We start from the raw sequence: 23,876 nt of genomic DNA, 5'->3' as shown, positions 1-23,876 counted from the left end.
TCCTGTTTTTCACTGTCGGAAACTCAGAGGGATTGCGAGACCTCTTAAGAGAAACAACTTTGAATAATATCATAGAATCTGGACTCTGAAAATCTTAAATAATCAAGGTTAAAAGAAACATTAAAAATCATATTGTCACTTAATAGATGAGGAAGGTGAGGCCCAACCTGTAGGTCAGTTTTAGCCATTTCTTCATACTCTTCGAAGCCCTTCTATAGCACAGCCAAACACAGTCACTTTGCTCCTACAGTTATAGTTGTATTACATGGCTTGCTGGATTTTTTTCTCTTGAAACATGTATTAAACAGATCCTTGAATGTTCAATACCTACATAGATCTAACAGGCAAGACTGGACTGCTACATCCATCAGCATGACACTTACAGCCCAGAGATAGCAGTTTGTTCTTCATTTCTTAATCCATTGGGCCCGGATGTTTCCTGGAGGCTCAGTTAGAAAGGAAATGCTCAGGTATTTGACACTTTGCAAATGTCAACTTGAAGTTTGTTCAGATGGTTTTTCCAACACATAGGCTGTCAGCACAAGAACCAGGCCCTCACAGCATGAAGCAGGTGCCTCCACCACTGCCCAGCAAGATTCAGCCCTCTCTAGGGGGATTCAACTCAAGTCAAGAGCTAGAAGTGGGAGGCCTTCTCCCTAATTTCTTTATTCAATAACAGCGGCAAGGGCCAGTGGAAGAGGATTCCAGAGGAGTAAGGCAATGTGGGTGTGAAGCACAAAGGAAAAAGTATATTGTAACTGGAAAAGGGAGAAATGGTCATGATAAAACTAGTAAGTATTGTTTGTGGCCTTTGCATTCATTATCTTATTTAATCATTAACAAAAACTGTGAGTTAAGTACCACCATTAATCCCATTTTACAGATGAGAAAACTGAGGCACAAAGCAGTCAAGTAGAAGGTTACACAGCTGGTAAATAGCAAGACCAGAATTTGATGTGGGTGCTCTGACTCTACAGCCCCCAGTTTTAACAACTATACATGTCATGTCATATATTCTGAGGAGCACCATCATTCAAACATAATATTTATCTGTTCCTTGTGAGTTTTCTTAGGCCTGCTCCTGGTCTTATAGTTTTATATTGCAATAATAACAATACTTACTGAATACTTCTTAGATAAAAACACTGGGTTAAGTGCTTTATATGCATTTATCCTCACAACCCTATAATCTATTATCATCCTCATTTTACTGATAAGAAAACTGAGGCTAAAAGAAGACTAAGTTACTAGCCCAAGGTCAGACAGACAGTAAAGGGCAGAGGCCACATTCAAAGGCAGACATCTCATTAGTATACCAGTGGATCTCAAACTTCAATGTACACCTTGGGAATCTTTAAGAAAGCAAATTCCAAGCTTCTACTCCCAGATTCTGAATCAGTAGATCTGGGTAAAGCTGAGGAATCTGCATTCTTAACAAATTTCCTAGAACCTGAGGACTCTGCTTTGCCAAACCCCCACAATGCCATACCACTTCTATGACTATAGCAGGTCAGGCATAACCTGCTCACTTGTATTTTAGCTGTAACAATGTAGTACTGCTACAGCCTGCTCTCCTCTGCAGGTTGAGATTATCCAATCCCATTAGGCCATACACCATTGCTACTGTATTTGCTCATTAAACTGCATATGTCCCTTTTCCTTCTCCCTGCACCTAAGTGCCAAGGTGGCTGTGTCAGTTTGGACATTTCTCATTGCAAGTGACAAAAACACAATTAAAACAAACTTAGCAAAAGAGGGGATTCATTGGCTTGTTGAACTGAAAAGTCCAGGGGTAAATCGACCTTCAGGTGTGGTTTGATCCAAATGGTCAAATGGTGTCACCAGTAATACGTCTCTCTCCACTTTTCAGTTTTGTTTTCTTCTGTGTTGGCTTCATTCTCAGGCCCAGGCTCCCCTCAAGAGCTGATGGCCATCGGCAACTTCAAGCTTATATTCATGTGGTTTAGTGACTCCAGGGGAAAGAAGGAGCCTCATTCTCAATTGTTTTGGCAAAAATCCCAAGGCTGAGTCTCATTGGGCTGCTGGGATTTAGGTTTTCATCCTTGAACACTGTGGCCCAAGGATATAGAATACTCTAATTGGCTAAATATTAGTCATGTCCATCCCAGAGGGTGGGGGCTGGAGCAGGGTCGGTCCAATCACAACCGCATGAAATGCAGAGGCAGAGACAGAGGCAGTTCTCCAAAGAAGAGTGATGAAAGGAATATAAGCAGTGGAGATCAGGCAGGTAAAAACTACCCACATCCAGCAAGGTTTTGATTCCTGGAGCAGAGATAGCCAGGCCATGATCTCCCCTTCTCTAGGGAGGACCCTTCAGAGCTAGTCTGGTTTGGGGATCCTAACAGTTTGGTACTAACAAAACAAAACAAACTTGTCCCTTTACAAATATAATAGAACACATGACAGAATTTTAAGGTTGAAAAGGATCTTATCAATCTTCCATTGTAGCTACTTAACCATGATGTTTAAAAAAAATCAACAGAATTAAGCACTTTGAGTTAGGAAAAAAAAATCAATAAACCATCCACTGAGCATACAAGAGAGGAGCAGATCTCTTGATGTCTGTGGAAACGGCACTAGGAGGTTTGGAACCTTGGGTTCTAGCCTAAAAAGGAGGCAGGTCACTTCAGCAAGGTGGTTCCCACCTCCTCCCACCTGGTGATTTGTGAGACTTTTCTCTGTGACATAATATCAGAGTCAGAACTGGAACCTAAGCTCCCCAACCTAGGACTCTTTCTTTTATCTTTGCAGTTCTTTGTGGGAGGTCTTGTCCTTTTCATATGTTGGGCCTTCTTTCCTTCCTCTTTGTGTGTGTGTGTGTTAAGATATTTTATTTTACTTTATTTTTCCTTTTTATTGAGTTTATTAAGGTGACGCTGGTTAAGAAAATTATACAGGTTTTAGGTGCACAATTCTAACTTTCCTCTTTACTCAAGTTAAACTTGCCACCAATCAAGGGTTTGTATCATGCATTCAGCCAGAACAAAACATGTAAAGATGGTGGGAAGGTAGCAATAAGTGAGGAACAGTTGGTGCCCTCAAAATGACAACTTGGGTGTCCTCAAATTCCTTGGAAAATGCCACTCTCCTGACAACTCACCCTGTGCTGTCACACTTCTCCCTTCAGTCTCCAAGTTCAGAATCCTTCCCAGTCTTTCTCATCCCTCTAAACCCCTTCCTTCTCAGGGAGCTTGTGTAGAGACCAACTCACTTCCTTTCCCTGATTTCCTGCCCACGGGCTAGAGTAACCTTTCTAGGAGCTCATTCTGCACCACCTGACGGCAGCCATTAAAATTTAACGGCAAGTGCTTAGCAAAACGATAACAAGCTTTCCTGGCAATTCAGATCAGGTTATTGGGCACCATCTGCCTTCCTTCAGATTAATGGGAAGGAGGAATGAATCCTTTGGGCTTTGTTTATTTTTAGATTATTGCAAAGGAACCCAGAGGGCTGCCTCTTGATCATGTTAATCCCCACTGTAAATGAGGCTAAAACATCATGGGGGACAATAAGTGACCATAAACAGATCTCTACTCACATGCAGTAGTTATGGGGAAAGCAGAGGAAAGTGTTCCTGTCTCCTTGTCTTCCTCCTATCATCCCCCAACTCCCACTCCATCCCCAGACCCACTGGGAAAAAGGCAAATACACGTATAACTGCAAAGAGGTAGCTGATTGAGGCTGTGCTTGGGTAACACGAGAGCAGTAAGAACATCCTGTCTCTTGCAAAGCCCATATCAAATTCAGGCCAAGTCACTGGTTGTATTTCACCTTCAATTTCAGTTCCTGAGGACATCAGAACTCCAGAGAAGAATCTCTCTGGAAAATATTAGACAGGTCATATTTGAACTTGACTGAGCTTAGAAGGATGATTCTGTAAGGAGTCAGGGAGGGGACTGACTGTGGTTCTCAGACTTGAGTTAGCACAGGATTCCTATGGGATACCTAAAAAGGCAGACTCGAGGGCCCGTTTCCAGAGACACAATTCAATGTATCTGGGTGTAAGCAGAGAATTTACTTTCAACAAAACCCTGCAAAATTCTGATGTAGGGAATTATTCTAGGGGCCAACCTTGAGAAATTCTCTCCATGTTGTGCCCTTCCTGAGGGCTGACTTTCTAAAACTATCCCCTAAACAGGCATTAGCTCTAGAAGGCTCCAGTTCAAAAGCAAAGAGGTTCTTCAAGAGATGAACCAATAGCTCATTAGCAACTCTTATCCCATCAGCACAGATTCATGAGCAGATAGATTCCCTGCACTTTGTGGGATGAGCACAGGGTTGATCAAGATAGATAAGCCAGAAAGGCCTGAATTCGGGCCTCCCAGGAACAAGAACACAGGTAAAGGCTGGGAAGGTTGGCTTGGGGGGAGGAAGATGAAGACACTGGGTCCTAAGGGGTTTGGAGCATTGCCAAAAAAGAGGGGAAAAGTCATGAAAACAGATGGGGACATTTCAAATTTAATTTCTGCTACTTTCCAGTGTTTTCTAGAGTACATTTTCCAGGATGGGAAGAAACACTAGAGTATTTTATTTCATACAGTACCGGGAATTTGGGAGAGGGGATGTCTATGTCAGCAACATTTGCATGAATACATTAATAATTAAAATCATCTTATTATTTTAATTTTTTGTACATTATAAAAAATAACTTTTGACAATTTCTGGCAGCAAGTATTTCATTTGGGAGCATTTGTGCAATCCTCTTTATTTAATGCAATTGTGAATTCCATTTTTAAAGCTCCCATTGGTGTCCTGTCAGTACCTCATGGTTATAGCACCACAAGGGTGAGTGTTGGCTCCGAGACGTTTTCCTGGCTTCATTTCCCCTTAACCATGCTGGTATCTCAGTGAGCATGCCTGAAAGATCTGTTGACTGACTGGCGGGTACACAGTAATCACTGTATAATTGTTGCTCGTTACTCTTATTACTTCTGAGGAATAAAAATCTCACAGGATGTGAGGGCTCCAAGAGACACTATAAATGTATTCTGACCATGTCCTCTATGTTTCCAGGCCTCAGTAGGGCCTAGAATCAGGCAAAGAGTATAAGTTTGCCCAGGGTAAGAGGTTTCTAGAATTTTCTATCCACAGGCTTGGCAGGGCTTAGGTTACATCACATCTCTTTAAAGAATTGGCTCACAAAAGGAATGAAGTGACGGATATTTTTGCCAAAAGATTCTCTCCTTTTTTTTTTTTTTAAACATATCTTTATTGATTTCAGACAGAGGAAGGGAGAGAGAGACAGAGAGAGAGAAACATCAGTGATGAGAGAGTCATTGATCGGCTGCAGCCTGCAACCCGGGCATGTGCCCTGACTGGGAATCGAACCCTGATCGCCTGGATCCTAGGTCGATGCTCAACTGCTGAGCCACACCCGGCTCGGCAAGATTCTCTTATTGAGTGGAGGGAAATAATGGAACTTGGCAATGAGATGGGAGGTGGAGGAGTGAAACCAGTATCCCACAGGGGGTGTGCCCCAGACATCCTCGCAGTAATTCACCTCCCATTAACACCCCACAGCTGGAGAGCAGTGGTCGTGCAAAGGGCCTGGTATGTATGCTGCAGCTTATCCCCAGCCTTTCTGGGGGAATGAACCGTCCGGTCTCACTAGCCACTATTAGAGTTCCCACCTTAGGCATGCCATCCGTCCCTCAGTGATGAAGGTGTTTTGCACCTTGTGGCCAGCCTTGGTGCTTCCCCACCCCAGTGCTTCCGTCTGAGGAAGAAGGAATAAAAAGCCTTTAAAATGAATAAGTCTAAAAGCAACTCATTTTCGTCCTAAAGCATAAGTAGGGTATTTGAGAGATGAATAGAAAACTTCCCTTTCTGAGCCCTTGCCAGACTCAGGAACAAGTTATTCCAAAGCCATCACAGGCGATTGCCTCAGCAAAGAGATAAATACAGAAGAAATTATTGCTGTAATTACGACTAATTACAATCTCATGATTCATTTAATCTCCATGTAAGAAGTTCACCAATTGGAGACTGCCATTGATCCTCTGTGCCCAAGACAATTAAATATTTTGGTCCAATCCAGAATGGTTGCCCAGCCTTTGCCAGAATGAGATTGTGTTTAGAATTTTATTTTTATAGCCTCTGAGGCATCCCAGATTTTTTAACAGGACATTGGAAACTATCCATTTGTGGCACATCTGCTCCAACAAGATTTGCATATTTCAAAAATCATTAAGAAGCTAATACTGAAATCCATTTTAACTTTCTCTCCCATGACAAGTTGTTTCTTAACATTCATGTGTTTTGATATCCCTTAGAAATACAAAAATGATTCATTAATACCTTAGAATTTTGGTCCAGATAGTCCAGGAGGAGAGAGATTATAAGTGACATCTCAATTTCAGGCACCTCATTAGTCAGGGGAACTTGGGTTTCTGATGATTGCTCTTCTAATTGACTAGCGGCAGACTGTTGCTCTCTTGGGGTGTTGGAGAATGCCAGAATCCTGCTTCCAGCCCCCCAGGGGTTTGCAGAGACTCCTGCCTGTCACTGCCTAAGGTGTCCCTGAGCCATCTACTCACCCTGTAATCCGAAGCAAGTTATTTATCCCCTCTGACCCTCCACTGGTGAGGAAGACAGATGTAAGTCAAATAATCACTCAATTTAATTTAAAAAAGAGATAAGTACAATAAAAGGGAACTTAAGGCAGAGAAACTACTCGTTAGGTGGGGATTAGGTAGAGGGATGGGGTCAGGGCAGAGATTAGGAAAGATTAAGAAAGTAACATTTGAACTGAGATATGAAAGATGGAGGTTGAAGGTGGGGTGGGAATGGGTTGGTGCAGAGAGAAAGCCACACCCTAGGTCCTGTGGGGGGCACAATAAGGGAAGGAGGGCCCTAGAGGGAACATGTGGGTAGCATGGCAGAGATGGGGATGAACTAAGCACTGGCAATTTCACATAAATTATTAACACACGTTATCCAGCGAAGCCACTGACTTAAATTATAAAATTTTATAAGTATGTCATAAGAACAAACTTTTGACCTTGCTATAAAATAAGATTTATTGACAGGAATACTTCTTGATCCATTTCACTAATTTCTCTGAAAAGCTTCCTTCTAATTAATGTGAAAGGGGAAAATAGAAAAATATATATAGTTATGTATAGCTACATAGTTACATCCAAGAAAGATAATAGAAAACAAATGCATTAAAATTTATAATAAATTATAAGGAGAAGTGGACTTGGAGTTGATGAATGATCTAGGATAGAGGCTCCTTGCCAGTTGTGTTATCTTAAGCAAGTCATTTACTTAGGCTTTCTTGGTGCCAGGCACTGTGCTAAGTGCTTACATGGCCCATATCACTGAATTTTCACAACTGTCCAGTGAGCTGCACAATGTCCTCCTCCTTGTCATTACCATCATCTCCACATTACATAAGTCGAAGCAGAGGCTTACAAAAATTAAGTAGCATGCTCAATTTTACATATGTAATAAATAACCAAGTTGGCATTTTAATTCTAGCAACTAGCTTCTGAATCTGCACTCTTAAAACCATAGTATCATTTGCTCTGTCCAGCCTGGAAGGTAGTTGTAAAGATGAAACAGTCATGAAAGTCCTTTCTAAAACCCCTGCAAGATCCCAAACCAATGAAAAAGCCCACCAGGATGAACATCTCTGCTTTCCTGCCATGACACCCAGGCCCTTTCTGGTTCATCCAACTTTATTCCAACCATCCAAGCTGGGACTTCAGAAGAGTTTTATAGCAGGGTGTTTCAGCTAGGCCCAGGGGCCCATGGAAAGTATTCTGCAAAGCATTCATCTGCACAGTATTCTGTGCATGGGTACATGGGCATTTTTCTTGAGGTTGGTTACCTAAAATGTTTATGAACTTCTGGGAAAAGAAATCGTCTCACTAAATTCGGATTCAATGTTCATAGCAGTGTTGTTTACAATAGGTAAGGCCTAGAAACAGCCCAAGTGCCCATCAGTAGGTGAGTGGATAAAAAAGCTGTAGTATATTTACACCACGGAATACTATGCAGCTATAAAAAAGGATCTCTCTTTTTTTTGAGACAGCATGGATGTACCTGGAAATTATTATGCTAAGCGAAATAAGCCAGTCAGAGAAATACAAGTATCAAATGATCTCACTCACATACGGAATCTAATGAACAAAATAAACTGATGAACAAAATAGGTCCAGAGGCATGAAGGCATGGAACAGACTGACAGATCTCACTTTCTGAAAAACGTGCTTACTCCTTTATTTAAATTTGTAGAGTTAAGGATTAAGTAACCCTGCAGAAAAAAGAAAAAAAAAGAGTTGAGTCTAAACCCACAGAACTCTGAACTATCTCATCCCTCAAATTCTGCACAGTCTGTGCCAATGTATTAAGATTGCTTTAACAGAGCTGCAATCAGGATGTACCTTTCCTTTGCACTGGTTTTTCACAAGAAGTATTTCACATAAGTGTGTTCGTGTCTCGGTATGGCCCATGCACTTGTGGTTTTAATAGCCTGATAGTATTCCATTCTGTTAGCATATCTTGAATGCACTTAAATTTTTTTAAAAACGAAATCTTTGATTTTAGATCCTCAACTCTTTGATTTTCAATTTAAGATTTAAAAAACTGATGTAGAAAATCCTAACAATGTACAGCTTAGTGGTTTCAGAGCATTGGCTTTGGAATTCAACAGATATGTATTTGTATCTTATTTTTACCACTTACAAGCTATATGACCTTGAGGAAGTCACTTAAGCTTTCTGAGCCCCAGTTTCCTCATTGTAAATCTAGGATAACAGCAATCTCTCTCTTCAAACTGTTGCAAGATTAAGCAATTATAATATGCTTAAAGTGCTTTGCCAAGTGCCCGGTCCATGCTAAAAGCTTGGTAAGTGATAGTTATGGGCATAATAGACAGAAAATAGAGAACAGGACCCATCCAGAGCATTTCCTTTAGAAGGGTGAAAAAATTAATTTTCCAAGGTCATAAGAAAAGGAAATCTGAGGAAATAAGCAAGACTTCAACTAGCCACATGTTGCTGTCAATTTACTTGCCAATTCCAAATTTGGGTGCCCGAAACATTTTCAGTCCTAAAATAAGATGGCAACTAGGGGCTGGTGAAAATGAACAAATATAGCCAGAGAATAAATACACCCTGCGTGTCCCTGGCTCAGTGCATCTGTGCAGCCTCACCGTTCCTCACCTCCCTGCAAAGCAAGTCCTTTGAAGCCAAGTGAACCCTCCTCCACCAAGGAGGATTTCCTGATGCCTGCCCCTGACCAAATACTAGAACATGCAAAGTAGACAGAACCATGGTGAGCCCCTCTTGTCTAACTCATTCACTTTAAAGATCAGAAAACAGGAGGTTCAGGCAAGTGAAATGAATTTCCAAGGTTCTGAAAGCAGAACTGGTATAGAACTCAGTCCCTTCTAACCACCAGCATAGGGATTTTCTGATCAGTCATTTGTGTTCTGCCTTCGTGATAAGCATTGAACCGTGGACCTCCTATACTATGATTAATTTTTAATTATCTTTTTTTTTGCTAAAAATAATGTAAAAATAAATTTTATTTACTATTAATAGAAAAACCAGCTGTACTTAACATAAATAAAAGATAGTCATAAAAATAAATAGTGGAACAATTCCAGCTAAAATATTCAATAATCTATCTAAGGATTACAGCCTGAGGGAAAGGCTTTCTTACACACACACACACACACACACAAAGTTATTAGCAAGTGTTCAAGTGTGGCTGAACAAGGGTCACCAAACTAAGATTCCATCAAACAAAAAAGCCACCAAACCTTTCTCTTTAAGGATACAAAAGGAATGAAAAAGGAGTAACTGTGCTGGCTTGGTAAAGGGGTATGAATTTGGGAAATGCCAGTCTGCTCCATCCTGCTTTGTTTCACTTTCTGGTGTCCCCTACACTATCTTTTAACGGTCACTCACATTAGAATGGTCCCTGGAGGCCTTATATTTTGAGGTCAGTTCTAAGCTCTAACAAAGCCATCTATTCTTTTGCTTCCTTTTAGAGCCTCAAAGCGCAGATCAAACCCTCAGCATTCCTGCACAGTGAAACTGTTCCCAGTCTTGTTTGCAGCTAAACTTAGCTTCAGGTTAGCCTTATGTATATGCATTATTTTATTCAGTCTTCAGCAATACATTTTTAAGTGAGCACTACTACAATCCCCATTTTACAAGTGGGGAAATCGAGGCATGCCAAAATTACTGAACTTACCCAAGTCCTTAGCTGGTATCTTTAAGATACCGACTTCCATAAGTCAATGCTCTTGATCACTGTGATATACTACTTTCCAGTCTAACTTCTGCTTATTTAATTTCCTTCAGACATATTTACTGAATGTTTCTAATGATCCCATTAATGAGTTCAACATAACAGGAGCCAGCAAAGAAGGACCTTGAGTTTTCCATGTCACTAGTATGTTCAACAAATACTTACTGGCCTACTATCAAGTTTCAATCTTGTTAAAGAACCCAGACATATACACATAAAAAAGTGTGTGAATAAAAAATACAGTCAAGTACTAAAATGTACAGAGTAATTGGTGGAAGAGTTACTAGCAGGTCATGAAGGAGATGTAGCACTGTGCTGTGGCATTATTGGTGAAGGTTTCTTGGAAGACGTGGCCCTTGAAAAGAGAGAGGGTAACCCAGGTCAAAGGCTAGAGTAAGCAAAGGGACAGAGGTGGCACTGAGCACTGGGGTGACAGGAGGCTCCTTTTGCTGATACCTGATAAATTAACAACAACAAAACCACCAAATAACCTGGCACAGGACAGCAGGTCTTTATACTTCTTAGCTATAATTTTCAGGAATCAACTATAATAAACTCTATGAGAAAAAAAGTTCCTCCTCTTAGGAGTTACATTGGGTCAAAGGTGTGCTTTCCCCAAGGATGCTTTAGATTCAATTGAGCGCCTGAGAAAGCTCTGCCACTGGCTGGCCTAGAATATCATCTTAGGGGCAGGAAGCTTTCAGGGAGCCTCAACCCAGCAAAGGGAGGAAAAAAATCTACTTACTACGATTGTTTGCCCCAGAAGCCTTGAGGTACACTGGCAAGGCAGAGCTTAAGAAATAAGACTTGCTCCTTAACGGGTAAGAGCCAAGTGCTGTCGATGACTTGGGGCTGGCTCATTACGAACCTATTTCAGCTAATGCTCTGTAGGCAACAATCCTCTTTTCAGGGATATGGAAGCCTCGGGGAGGCCATTCCTTTTCAAGTCAGGTGTGAGGGCAAAGAGCCGTCCATCTATAATAAGTCTCCAGGCTCACCAGATTCTCTATATTGCATCTACTGCAGGATTTGCAGGTCTCTGAAATGTTTAACATCTATTCTGCCCTTTCCTGGTAAAAGAGCAACAAGAATCTGTCTATTTGACATCCTGTCCATCTTCTCCATGAGGCAGTAGGTTTCCAGAATAGTCATTCATAGATTCACTCACTTGTGCATAAATTCAATCAACAACTGTCTGTTTCAATTGTACTCATCTCTATGTTAGCACCTAAACACTTGATTGCACTCATTTCACTGGGCATCTAGACCTTACCTACACCTTCAGCCTCATCTCCCACTACCCTGCACCTGAAACTCTCAACACCAGCCACACTGACTCTGCTTCCTGGTCTGTGAGCTGGGCCTCTCCCTCCCACCATTAGGTTTTCGGGGACGCTACCTATTCTACATGGACAGAGAACAAATATTTCTTCCATGTCCCTCCTTTATCTGGTTAGTTTCTATTCACCTTTCAAATCTCAGCTCAAGTCTCACCTTGCTTTCCCATGCATAACAAGTTCAGCTTCTTGAGTCAGAGACAAGTGAACATCTGTCCCCTCACTAGTTTGTAAGCTCTGTGAGGCAAGGATCTCGTCTGTTTTTGCTCCATAGCACCTAGCACAGTGCCTGGCACATAGTAAGCATTCAACATATAATTGTTATTTGAAAGAAAGAATGAATGAACAAATGTGGTTCTTTCCACAGGGCCCTGTCAGATCTTTGAAGGCAATAGCAGCATCTCATGGCCCTAGTGGCTAGCATAAGGCCTGGCTTATGAGCACTTACTAAATGTCTGTTGAAGCGAATGAAAAAAATTTCTACGTGCAAGCCATCACTGTAATGCACCATGAAGGACCAAAACAAACAAACATTAAACAGACAGACATGTAAATACATGGTCCCAAAATGTAAGGAGCTTCCAGCAAAAGAGAGGAAAGGGGACAAATACACAAATAACCGTAAACACATGGTGAAGACACAGGTGGCACGAGAGGAGTGCAGACAAAGGGGCTCAGCAAGTTCAGAGTCAGGGAAGATCACATCTGAGGAAGGGATATGGAAGTGTATAGCACAGGGAAGTGAATGGGAGAGGTTCCAGTGAGGAAGTAGCCCTGAGCTCAGTGTTGTTCTCATCGTTATCTAGAATCATGTGTCCAGTGCTCTGTTATTCAGGTCTATTCCTGGTAAAACTTGGGTGGAGAAGTACTCATCTACCATCACACCGCTTCTGGCCCTTTCTCTATTTTCTGAAGGCTCAAAAGAGGGCAGATGTTTGAAAAGTCTACAGGGGCCAGGAAGCTAAGACAACTAAAAGCTTTAGGTTGGCTGCAGGACTGTGGCCAGTTGCAAAGCACATTCCAATGTCAAGCAAGCAGAGGCAGCTGCTTCTCAACTGTGCCAGTTGCTGTCATGTGTGACTACGGGCCCCTGTAGTGATGTCTTCCCATTTCTTTACCCCAAGAAAAAACCCCAAAAATCCAGATTCTTAAGTGAAATCTTTCAACTTTCAAATGTTGGCAACTAATTCAATTTTTTGGTTCAAAAAACACCCTTCAATCAAACAAAACACATCCGTGAATAGCACCCAGACTGCAGGCCTCATTCAGCCAGGCACAGCTGGTTTGCAACCTCTGGTCTAAACAGATTGGATTCATGAAAATTGAAACCATCATTTCGCACCCACAAGATTAGCAAATGTTAAGAAATCTGTTGAAATCAAAGGCTGCCAAGGAAGTGGAGCAACAGGAACGCTTAGACACTGCTGCTGGGAGCGATGGTTGGAACAGCCAGCCCACTCTGTAAAATAAGTGGTCTTATCTTGTAAAGATAAGGATATGCATATCCTATTACCTCCAGTTCCATTCCTAGGCAGATGCTTGAGGGAAACTGTTGCAAATGTACACAAAGAAACACATAAGAATGTTGATAATAGTGTTGTTTATTATAGCAAGAAACTGGAAACAAACCAAATGCCAACTGTCAGAAGAATAAATAAGCAGTAGCACACTCATAAAAAGGAATGAAAATAACTAAAGTGCTCTCAATGAATATGGATCTGGTTCCTTCAAGGGTTAGGTTCATGGGACCTCTAAGATCTTTCTGTCTTTAAAGTGAAATGTTCCTAGATATTACTAACTTACTGTGAGTGGGTCTTTTATTTATCGAACAACCATGAGCATCCATACACCAGGCACTCTGCTAGGTGCTGGGGAAGCAGAAGGGAATCAAACAGAAACTATTTCTGCCCTTAGAGTGTGGTAAGAGACAGCATTACATCACCAAACAAGCAAATTGAGAGTCATAAATGGTAAAAAGAGAAAGGTGCTATGAGAAAGCATAACGGAAGAGGAACATAGAATAGAGGGAGTGGGGAGGACTATGGAGGGTGAGAGACATCTTCTCTGCAGAAGGGCCATTTAAGTTAGGACCTGAGAAGTCAGCCAGGAAATGAGAACAGATAAAAAGCATACCAGACAGAGGAAAGAGCCCTACAAAAGGCCCTGCACCTGGAAACAGCTTAGCATGCCCAGGGGAACTGAGAGCAGCTCAGTGTGGCTGGAGCATGGTGCACTAACACAGGAAGGCTTGCTAGCAATGAGGAATAACATGTGTTCACCCTTCCACCCAATTCTCAAGATGGCTGGCAAGCCAGAATGATGTATGAAAATCTAAATGACAAAACAAAATCAACTGGACTTAGCCCACAGGCTCTTTCTGCATTAATATGAAATTCTATTCAACTACCCATTAGCTAGAAAGAAGATCCCATACAGAAAGATCAAGGTGAAGCCCATACATTCAGGGGTTTGGTGTCCATGACCCAAAATAGTTTCAGATGTTGAATAGGAGAGACTCAGCTCCGTGCAAAAAAGGCATTAGAACAATTCAATGATTGCTGTTCTCATGGTTTCTAATTCACACATTGTTTCATCTCTATGTTATTGCCATATATACCAACACCCATGCATACATATACCACATACACACATACACAAATAATTTCAGAATCTAATTTAAAAGTTTTCTGTCTTTGCTCTTTGATCCTTGGTGCCTTGGCCAAAAAAGAAAACTCAATGGAATAGAGCTCATATGCTACAGCTAAACTAGTTAAAATGTTTCATCTCCCAGGTAATTATGAACAGATAACAACAGGGCCCCTCACAACAGCCCACCGGAGGTGGGCACCACCACCTTTTAGGAAGAGGCAGGCAGTGTTTTAATTTCAGCACTGGCTTTTGCCAAAAAACCATCCATAAATAATTCTGCAGTCAAATTCCATAAAACCTATTCAGTGTTTGGCTAAATCTCATAGAACATCTCATTTCCTTTCATTTTTTCATTAGTTTGAATTAAAAATTAAAAAAGCTAACAAGCATGGCTTGCATGAGTATTTCTAAATTAAAACACAGCAGCACTCTCGTTCACTCAATTGTTTACAGAGCTTATCCCCACCCCCTTTGCATTCAGTCTGAAGGGGAATGCAGAGTAGAACTATCCTGGAACTCTGGGCAAATGAATTCTGTTGCAGGATCCACACCTGAGACAGGTGTCTGCAAAATTTCCCATGAAAAAAAGGATTGAACATATTGTGCCGTCTACTGATATGACTTCAGTGGATTCATAAAGTTACATTGTTATTCATTCTCAGATACTTTTTGGAATTGTGAGATCAAATCATGAGTTCCCAAACACTGCCTACCTTTTGATCTCCTCCTACCTCCCTGACCATGTTCATTCATTCATTCAACAAATATTCTGAGCACCCCCTAAATGCCAAGAAGTGTGCTAAGCACCAGGGTTTCTTTGGTGGGAGGGGTAAGTTATGGTTTGCCATCATTCACCCCCACCTACATCTCTATGAGGGCTACGTGGTCACTCAGTGCTGTGTAACTGAGTCAGGAAAAGCTTGGCTGGATAGTTCTTCCATGGGGTCCCTTAATAGTGCTGGAACAGTGAGGGGTGGCACCTTCTGGGTCTATTCAAAATTCTCTCTCCCTCTTTCAAAATATGGTCTTAGGGTCTCTTTTTGTGGTCCCTCCATGAGGGCAAGTTTGGGCTTCTTTATAGCATGGTAGCCTCCAGGTAGTCAAGTTGTTTACATGGTGATTGAGGATATCAAGAATGAAATTATTCCAGACAACAAGGCAGAAGTTGAGTCACTTTTTATGACTTGACATCAGAAGTCATATGTGTCACCTCCACCACAGTCTCTTGGTTTCACGTGAATGATGACCCCACTCAGATTCAAGAGTAATTAGACTTTTTTTTTTTTTTAATGTGGTGGGAAAGGGATACTGTTGTCATCATCTTTAGAAAATATAATTTGCCACACTATCGCTCAGATTCTTTTCCAGACTTCCTTTCTGTGACTGGTTTCAAATCGTGCATTTTACTTCCACAGCTGTCCTCTGATTTCTACTCTCATAACACTTTCTTCATGATAAGGTTCAAACAATTTTCAATATGAGTTGTGAGTGATACTAGCTGACTCCCTAACTCAAAGTCTCTTCTTTCCTCTCCATTACTACCCAGCCTCTCTTCCTGATGCACAGCCCTGATCATATATGTCATGCATCTACAGAGTAGATGACACATAGTAAGTGCTCTTTAAATATTGGGTTTTTCTGAAAATCTCTGAGGATTTTCTGTTATCTGTTGAGTTAGATACAAAGTCCTTGATCTGACACTGAAAGACTTCCATAATAAGTTATTCAACAAATACTTATTGAGCTTCCACTTTGCCAGACACTGTGCTAGGAGCTGCGGATAAAATGGAGGCCAAGACAAACATGTTTCCTGCTTTCATGGAGCTTCTACATTCATTCATTTATTCATTCATTCGAAAAATATTTAATGTATTGAAGATACAACTATTTGCCAGACATGGTCGTAATCAATCTAGGTGGAACGATATTAATATAATATTACCATGGCCACATTGTGTCTTATTTGACACAATGAATTGAATTTCCTGCTACTTTTCCTCTTAAAATACATGGTCTGAATAATCTGGACAATGAATTTTTCCCATTTTGTATCCAGACTTTGTGTCCAAATTTTCCATTTCCATGTTTAAGTTTATGTTGGTCTCTTTGTCTGAAATTCTTCTTGTTCCTCTCCAATCTTCAAATTCTCTCTGAAATCCTGTATATTTATAGAAAAATTACCTTACTCTGCTGTCCAATTAAGTGTGGACTCTTCTTCCTTTATGCCTCCATGACATACTGTTTGCATCTCCCTCAGGCTACTTCTTATGTCTTGTATGATAGACAATCACATATGAGTCTTGGCTCCCTTGCTAGATCATTAGGCCCTTGAGGGCAAACACTGTGTCCTACTCATTTTATCGGTCTTTTTAACTATACTTATGGTAGATACTCAATATTTATTTAATTAGTGGATAGTATGGAAACAAAATGAGAAAATACCAATTCATTTCCTTGTTTTGAGACAAGAGTATTAACAGAATTATTTGATTGTAAGTTCTCATAAGTCCAACTTGAATTGGCTTTAGCAAAAAAATGAAAGTATTGGTTGATGTAACTGAGAAGTCCATGGATTGTTGGGTGTCACTGGGAATCCCCTCCCTCCCTCTGTCAGTATAGTATGCCACTGTGTTGCTTGGTTCTCAGACAGGTTCAGGCTGCCCACCAGAATTATACCCAATGAGCTGAGCAACTCCTTAGGAAAGAGAATAACCCCTTGCTAAGTTCCAAGGTTGAGTGTCTTTGACTCAATTGAGGTCACATGCACAACCCTGGACCAATCACTGTGGCCTGGGGATGTGGTCCTCTGTACCACCACATCCTAAAGGAGCAGATGGAGGACTGTCCTGGCTCTGGAACAGAGGAGGGATGAATTGTCCAGTAGTGCTGTGAGAAAAACAGTCTGATGGGAATGTGAAGGGGGACTGATGGCAATGACAGACAAAAGAGAGGAGTCAGAAATGACATTTGAACTCCTAATCTCTCTGTGCTTCAGTTTCCTTATCTATAAAATGGGTTGCTGTGAGGATTAAATTAAATGAATATACATAAAGTGCTTAGGACAGATGAGGCAAATTTTTTGTTGTTGTTCAAAATATTACAGATGTCCCTTTTTCTCCCCAATGACCCATTCCACTCCGTCTCACCTCCCTCCCCAGTCCCTTTCCACACCACTGTCCATGTCTTTGGGTTGTGCATATATGCATATATAAGTTCTTGGTTAATCTCTCCCCTTCCACCTACCCGCCCTCCTCCATCCCTCTGACATTCGTCAGTCTGATCCATGCTTCCATGTCACTGAATCATTTCTGTTCATCAGTTTATTAAGTTCTTTAGATTCCACATATAAGTGAGATCATGTGATGTTTTTCTTTCTCTGCCTGGCTTATTTCACTTAGCATATTTGAAAAGATCAGCCAAAGCAGAGGAGCTGAAAGCCTACTAGGAGATCTAAACTGAAAGGCCATAGGCAGCCACTGGACAGGACTTACCCAGGCACACATGGCTCTGAGGGAATCATGGATCAACAACAGAACAGGAGTCAGGACACGGGAGTTATCTCCCTGGTTCTTCCACTAGCTCACTACGAGACCTTGAGCAAAGCACTTAACCTTTTTGGACCTCAGTTTCCTCATTTCTAAAATTAGCCGGGAGGGCTCTGTGGTCACTGACTTCCTTTTCCGTTCTGACATTCTGCGCTGCTATTTCTGGAGATGAATATAATTGATTCTTCCTTCATAACAGCTCTGGAATTCATTTCTCTGTGTCTAGTGGCCTAGGTCTTCACAGAGTCATTAATAGTGTGACTTTTTCCACTTAACAGGTGTGAGATCTTAGGTGAATTGCCTAATCTCTCTGTGCTTCAGTTTCCTTATCTATAAAATGGGTTGCTGTGAGGATTAAATTAAATGAATATACATAAAGTGCTTAGGACAGATGAGGCAAATTTTTTGTTGTTGTTCAAAATATTACAGATGTCCCTTTTTCTCCCCAATGACCCATTCCACTCCGTCTCACCTCCCTCCCCAGTCCCTTTCCACACCACTGTCCATGTCTTTGGGTTGTGCATATATGCATATATAAGTTCTTGGTTAATCTCTCCCCTTCCACCTACCCGCCCTCCTCCATCCCTCTGACATTCGTCAGTCTGATCCATGCTTCCATGTCACTGAATCATTTCTGTTCATCAGTTTATTAAGTTCTTTAGATTCCACATATAAGTGAGATCATGTGATGTTTTTCTTTCTCTGCCTGGCTTATTTCACTTAGCATAATATTCTCTAGGTCCATCCATACTGTCCCAAAGGGTACGAGATCCTTCTTCTTTACAGCTGCGTAATATTCCATGGTGTAAATGTCCAACAGCTTTTTTATCCACTCATCTACTGATGGGCACTTGGGCTGTTTCCAGATCTTGGCTATTGTAAATTGTGCTGCTATGAACATAGGGGTGTATATATTCTTTCTGATTAGTGTTTCAGGATGCTTAGGATATATTCCTAGAAGTAGGATCATTGGCTCAAAAGGCAGCTCCATTTTTAATTTTTTGAGGAACCTCCATACTGTTTTCCATAGTGGCTGCCCCAGTCTGCATCCCCACCAGCAGTGTACTAGGGTTTCCCTTTCTCCACACCCTCGCCAGCAGGAGTCATTTGTTGATTTGTTGATGGTGCCATTCTGACAGTGTGAAGTGATACCTCATTGTGGTTTTAATATGCATCTCTCTGATGATTAGCGACGTTGAACATTTTCTCATGGGTCTCTTGGCCATCCGTATGTCCTCTTTGGAGAAGTGTCTATTCAGATCCTTTGCAGATGGGGCAAATTTTAAGTGCAACATAACTATTAGCTATTATCAAAATTACTCACTGTGTTGTTTCCTGACTTCTCTTGGGATGAGGGCTCTTGAAGCCAGGGCAAGGGAAAATGAACAGGGATTGACACATACATCCCCTTGGTCATGCATATTATTCAGAAGTGGCCACCAGGACAGTCTCCTTTGGGCTTAAAGAAGCAAAGCAGTACATTATGAGTATGGTGGGCATATTTTCGGAATGCCGAATTAGACCATATGATTTCATAAGTCTGATTATACTCATTAGGCAAGTGAGAAATATCATTTCAAATAAAAACTGTCCTGCATTCTTGCCATAATTTGGGGTAAATTTCACTTGCCTAACTCCGCATTCTGTCCCTTCAACAAACACTGTAGCTGCCCAAGAAGAAACACCACTTGCATTAGACCCGGACCTAGTCAGACTGTGCCCTTGCTTCCTGAGAACTGCTTTCTAGATGCCTCAGGGACAGAACAGCACTTAGGGGCATAAGTCTCTCTCTCTCTCTCTCTCTCTCTCTCACACACACACACACACACACACACACACACATACTTTTTTTCTCTCAAAGGCTGAAATTCTACCAATTTCAGACTCGTCCAGCAAATTCCAGATGAGTCACTTTCCAAAATCTTCCTTGTCAGTACTGCCTCTTAGTGCCAAACTTCCTCTGTGCAGAAAATAAAATCCTATGAACATGGTGGCCAAAGGGGAGGGCAGATCTCAGAGCAGAGGATGGAAGGCTGGCCTGGTCTAGGGGATAGAACACAATGTCTACAGAAGACTTGTTAGGAAGAAACATCTAGTGTCACCTTTATTCTCTGGGAGATTCCAGAAGTCCTCAATAAGCTTGCATTTGGGGAATATAAAACAGACTCATCCCTCAAGGCAAGAGCAACCCAAGAAGAATAGTGTGTTTCCACCTGGGGGAGATAAACCAAGCATGCACTCCAATTCGAGAGACCCAGAGCTGCCCAGAGAGAAGGCACAGCCAGGCGGGATAAACTCTGCGCTGGATCAGAAGTCCGAGGCAGAGGCTGAAACAGGCATCGTTATGATCACTTTCAAGTTGAGGACTCATCTTTAAGAACCAAATTAATCCAGGAAGGACGGTCCCATGAAGCTCTGGAATCTGCCCTGGCCCTCTGGCCCCCCAGGCCTCGGGGTGGAACATTTGTCACGCTGTTCGCCAACACCAAGAGCTCCCCTTTCTAGAGACGCCTTTCAGTTACACAAACAATTTTTGTGGGAACATCCAGTAATCTCTGGTTTTGTTTATGGAAGCTCTTCAATATGAAGGAGGCTTAAGTCCTTAATGAGAGCAGAGGAAACAGCTGTTTTTTCTCTCCTCAGGATGCTGGGGCCTCTGAAGGAGCGCAGGCCCCTTACTTAGTTAGCTACAACCATTTTATGATTGTGTCAACTGTTTGTCATAGTGCTTCACCCAAAAATGTCCCCTTAGCCCTCAGGTAATAACAGTGACAGAGAGAGTCGGCTGCCATTGTGTACAATGGCTACTTTGCGGAGAGCAAATGATGGGGACAGGGAGTAAAGGCGATAGGGTGAGATTTCTGGGATTCTGTTTCTTTGGCTGAAGCCAAAGACATACTATCAGTGTTTCTCAAAGTGTAGCCTAAGGATTATGGCTTTCTGCTGCTTCAAGACTTTCTAAGGCTTCGCACTGCCCTTAGGATAAAATCCAAACTCATTATCACGGCCCCCAAGGCTTTATACGATCTAGCCCCGCCCACCTCTCTTACCTCACCTGTAGCTCACCTTAGTCCGTACTGGTCTCCTCTCTCTTCCTTGAACATGGCAATTTCTGAGGACCTTTGCCTAGACTCTTATGCCCCAACTCTTTGCATGGTTAATTCATTCTCATGGTTCGAGAATCAATTCAAATGCTGGTCCTTCACATAGGCCTCCCCAGCCACGGAGCATAAAGCAGCCCCTCACCCCTTCCTGTGGGCCGTCCCTCAGCCACCCCTGACTTCATAAGCTTCTTCCCAGCTTGAAATGGCCTTATTTATCCTATTTCCTCCACTGGAATGTAACCTCCTTAAGAGTTCGGACACGTCTAGCTCGTCAACTCTGAACCCTGGAGTCCAAAACAGTGCCCAGCATGTAGCAAGGTCTCAAGAAAGATGTTTTGAATAAATGATTCGACTATTTGGAGTGCCCCATACCCACTAACTCATGTCCTCTGGGAGCAGTGCCTCTCATCTGAATGTTTCACAAGTACCTCGGGTGATTTATATACATCCTAGGGTATGAGAAAAATTGCACTATGTTTACCTGCCTGGTTGACAGCCTGCCTTTCCCTCTTATTCTCAACCTAAAGGCTCTGTCCTGTCCGAGACTATTGGGCAAATGAGAGGACACTGAAGTCTCCTCCAGCACAGTAGCTCAATCTGTCCTTCCTGTGATTGTTCACTGAGCAGCGACGCACTGGGGTGTGGGTGGGATAATGAGTTCAATGAGGACGAGAGTGTCAGGGGGGACTTCTTCATTGCTCATGCCCACATTTAGCAGGGCGCCTGACATACAGAGGGCCAAAGATAAGTATCTGTTAGGTCAATCAATCAGCAAAGTAATGAACACTGATATGAGCCCCAGCAATGTGCCAGACACCAAACATGACAGATTTGCACATATCTACAAGTTGCTCAAAGCCTCGAGGGAAGACAGAAATGAAACTTTACATTAGAATATAAGCTATATGGACAAGGTGCTGTGGGCTTCACAGGGAAGGGAAAATTTGAACTACACTTTGTTTTATTTCTTCTGCATCCCTGGATAATCTCTCATATCAATTATCTATAAGTAAAATGTTAGTTTTCTGGAGAGATATTGCAGAATAGGTGTTTGTTTCTTGGCTCCATCATTTTCTTACTAACTGTGCAAAATTAAGCAAACCTCTCTAGGCTTCAATTTCCTCCTCCTGTACCTGCTTCATGGGGCTGAGGTGAGAATTAGATAAATTAATACACATGAAAAGCTTAGCCCAGTACCTGAGACATAGTAAGCACTCAAAATACATCAGCTATTATTATTGTGTAGTTTTAACTTCCTCTAAACCCCATATCCAGCCCCTCTTCATGCGCATTAGAAACAAATTCTAACAAATTCATTTACCAATAGCTAAAGCATGAGGGAATATCAGTCTCAGCCTCTGCCCAAGTTAATACAAATCCCAGGTCAGTGGAGTCTGAAATTAATTGGCTTTCTTCTCCTTGTGACATTGTAATTTAGAATGAAAGTGTTTTCTCCCTAGATGGGAGAGGAATTTCTCTGTTACATCACAAACAATGGTGTCCCCACGTCTTGCTAAAGCTTTTGCAAAGAAAAAAATTATAATGAAACATGTTCAAACTAAAGTACTTTGTTATGTGAAACTTTGACTTTAGTAGAAAAGAAATCTTAAATAGGTGGACTATTGTCTATGCCTTAGAGGGACCTTGAATCCCATGAAATGTGGAGCAATGGGGTTTGTTCATAGCTCCCCATTAGCCAGTAAATTCTTAGACAATAGGATCTGGGCTTTGTGGTTACAGAAACCACACGTCCTGACTTACCTGGGACAGTCCCAGTTTATGCCCTTTATTATTGTTTAATTAAAAATAGTACTTTCTTGCACTCTCAAAATTGTCTCAATTATATGATCATCCTAGTCATGGCTCTTCAGACCTCCCCAGTGGAGACCCCAAGATCCAATATGGAGAAATAAAGATGAAACTACATTTGCAAAGCCCTTACTATATGGAGGGCAATGTGCTGATCACTCTCCATTCATTATTTCACTCACTGCTCCCATCAGGGCTCAGATAAGACTTCCAGGAGACTTGGGAACAGAAAAGATTACAGTGTGCCACTCTGTGCCTCAGTTCCATCACCTGTAAGACGGGCATGATGAGAGTGGTTGCAATGAGTATTAAAGGAATTACTATAGTCTAAGCTCATAGAACAGTGACTGGCAGAGTGTAAGTCCTCAGGAAGTACTGTGCATTATAATTAGTCATCTCTTCAGCATCATGTTGGGTCACCTCCCCACTACACATACGCGCACGCATGCACACACGCATACACGCACTCCCCAGCCATATTGCTTTTCTTCCAATTCTTCCAGCAAGCCAAGCTCTCTACCTCATTCATGCTGTTCTTTCTTCCTGGAATGCTCTTACTCTCTCTCCTCTATGAAAGGCCAATTCATGCTCATGCTTTGAGCCTTCCCTAAATTATTACCTCCTCAAAGAGTCCTTCCCTGACCCTCTTCAAAACAGTTTCATTATCCCTTTCTATTATATTTCTCTGCTTATTTCCTCCCTAGCCCTCATCAGAATCTAAAATGGTCTTATTTACTCATTTGTTAGTTCATACTTATTACCTGCTACCACCCCTCCCAGGAATGTCTTGCTATTCTTATGTCTCTGCACCTAGCACAGCACCTGGCATGATGGATGCTCAATAAAGATTTGTTGAACTGCATTCCCCGAACTCTATAAGTGAAAACTTCAGATTCTAAATCCAGGTCAGATTACAGCCAGAGGCCCCACATGGAAAGAGAAATGGTTTACTGCGCAAACGGTTTCTCTCTCACAGAAACCTCGGTCACCTTCAAGAGCACTAAGCCTATAACTCAGCATTCCATCCCAGGTACCCTTTCCTATTTATCTCCTGGCATGAGTACCCTGGTAGTTGAATTAGATGGTCACGCTCATGTATTTGATGATTTGAGTCCATTTCTGACACCCCGCAGGGAAATAAGAGT

Source organism: Miniopterus schreibersii (assembly GCF_964146895.1).
Source record: "Miniopterus schreibersii genome assembly, chromosome: 4".
Lineage (NCBI taxonomy): Eukaryota > Metazoa > Chordata > Mammalia > Chiroptera > Miniopteridae > Miniopterus > Miniopterus schreibersii.
Note: the sequence above shows the minus strand (reverse complement) of the source record.